This window comes from Triticum aestivum, chromosome 6A (genome assembly GCF_018294505.1).
Source record: "Triticum aestivum cultivar Chinese Spring chromosome 6A, IWGSC CS RefSeq v2.1, whole genome shotgun sequence".
Taxonomy (NCBI): Eukaryota; Viridiplantae; Streptophyta; class Magnoliopsida; order Poales; family Poaceae; genus Triticum; species Triticum aestivum.
The window spans coordinates 12,843,054-12,844,805 of record NC_057809.1 but is presented as its reverse complement, the minus strand read 5'-3'; the positions used below and the strand labels follow the sequence as shown (position 1 = coordinate 12,844,805).

General features: G+C 47.4%; 1 pseudogene; it reads left to right on the top strand.

Moving 5' to 3' along the window:
• The first annotated feature begins 1,613 nt into the window (after positions 1-1,613).
• Positions 1,614-1,752, top strand: LOC123132794 (uncharacterized; annotated as a pseudogene).

Sequence of the window (1,752 nt, the reverse complement as noted above, 5' to 3'; positions counted from 1 at the left end):
GGGCTCCGAGGCTCCGGCGGCTCCGAGGCTCCAAATCTCCGGCGGTTTCTAGGATTTCGAGGGGGGGAGGCGGGGCTCGGGGGGGAGGCGGCGCTCGAGGGGGAAGAAGGGAGAGGGAGGCGGCGGGGGCGCGTGGGCGGCTGCGGCGCAGTGGGTCGGGGCAGCGGCGGCGGCGGCGCGGTGGAGGGAGAGGGACGAAGTAGTCTGGCGAGAGGGAGGGACGAGGGAGGGATGAAATGTATGGATGGGGGAAGATTACTAATGGTGCACCCCCAGGCGGTGCGCCATTACAATGTTTTTTTTCATAGCAATGGCGCACCAGCGGGACAGTGCGCCATAAGTATTCTTTTTTTAGATAGCAATGGCGCACTAGCCACTCGTGCGCCATAAGTAATAATTTTTTTATTATTTAAAAAAAATGAATATGAATATGAAACAGTAATATTTTTTTATAAAAACAGTAATAATTGTTGTTTAACAACAATTGTAGTCTACCCTTTATTATTATTATTATTTAAAAAAAATGAATATGAATATGAAATAGTAATATTTTTTTATAAAAACAGTAATAATTGTTGCTTAACAATAATTGTAGTCTACACTTTTTTATTATTATTTTCTGAAAAATGAATATAAATATGAAACAGTAATATATTTTTATAAAAACAGTAATAATTTTTTAAAAAATATCATCAAATTTGTTATTTGAAAATATCAACGGCGGCGGTGGTGGAGCGGGGGAGGGTGCGGGGGGTGCTCATCGGCGGCGGTGGAGCGGGGGAGGGTGCGGGGGGTCGTCGGCGGTGGTGGAGCGGGGGGAGGGTGCGGGGGGGGGGGTGCTCGGCGGCGAGGGGGATCTGTCGAGGGGGATAGCTATCGAGAGGGAGGGGGATCGAGATCGAGTGTCCTCATGAATATTCAATATTTTTTCATATGGAATATGAAAAAATATCATCAAATTTGAAAAAATATTCATGAATTCCAAAAGTGCCCATGAAATTAAAAATATTCATGATATCAAAAAGTAAAAAAGAAGTGCCATTAGTAGTTTTGCAAAAAAGTAAAAAATAATAATACAGTAGTGGCACACTCTATGGCTGGTGCGCCATTAGTAGTTCTAACTACTAATGGAGCACTCTGCCCGGATGCGTCATTAGTATGTTTGAAAAAATGAAAAAAAAACATTTTGTTACTAGTGGCGCACCGTGTGCCTGGTACGCCATTAGTGTCTTCCACACTAATGGCGCACCAACAGGTGGTGCGCCATTAGTATATACTAATGGCGCACCACTTGTCTGGTGCGCCATTAGTGTCATTTCCATCTATAGCCCTTTTCCTAGTAGTGTCTCCATCCGATCTGGTTCAAAGAAGGGCAGCAGGTACTTGGATACTTGCTCAATAACCTCACCAAGGAAGTCCTTGTGCAGGTCACATCTAAAGCTATGCCGCACGAGCTCTGGGCAACCCTTGCCCACATGTTCTCGTCGCAGTCCAGGGCGCGCGTCAAAAACATCAGAGTCGCGCTCTCCACGGCGCAGAAGGGGACGCAGTCGGTGGCTGCCTACTTCGCCCACATGAGGTCCCTGGCTGATGAGCTAGCAGCTGCCGGCAAACCCATCGATGATGATGAGCTCATCTCCTACATCACCTCTGGCCTCGACATGGAGTACCAACCTCTTGTCTCCGCCAACGAAGCCCGCACCGAGCCCATCAGCATCGACGATCTCTACGCCCAGATGAGTAACTTCGATC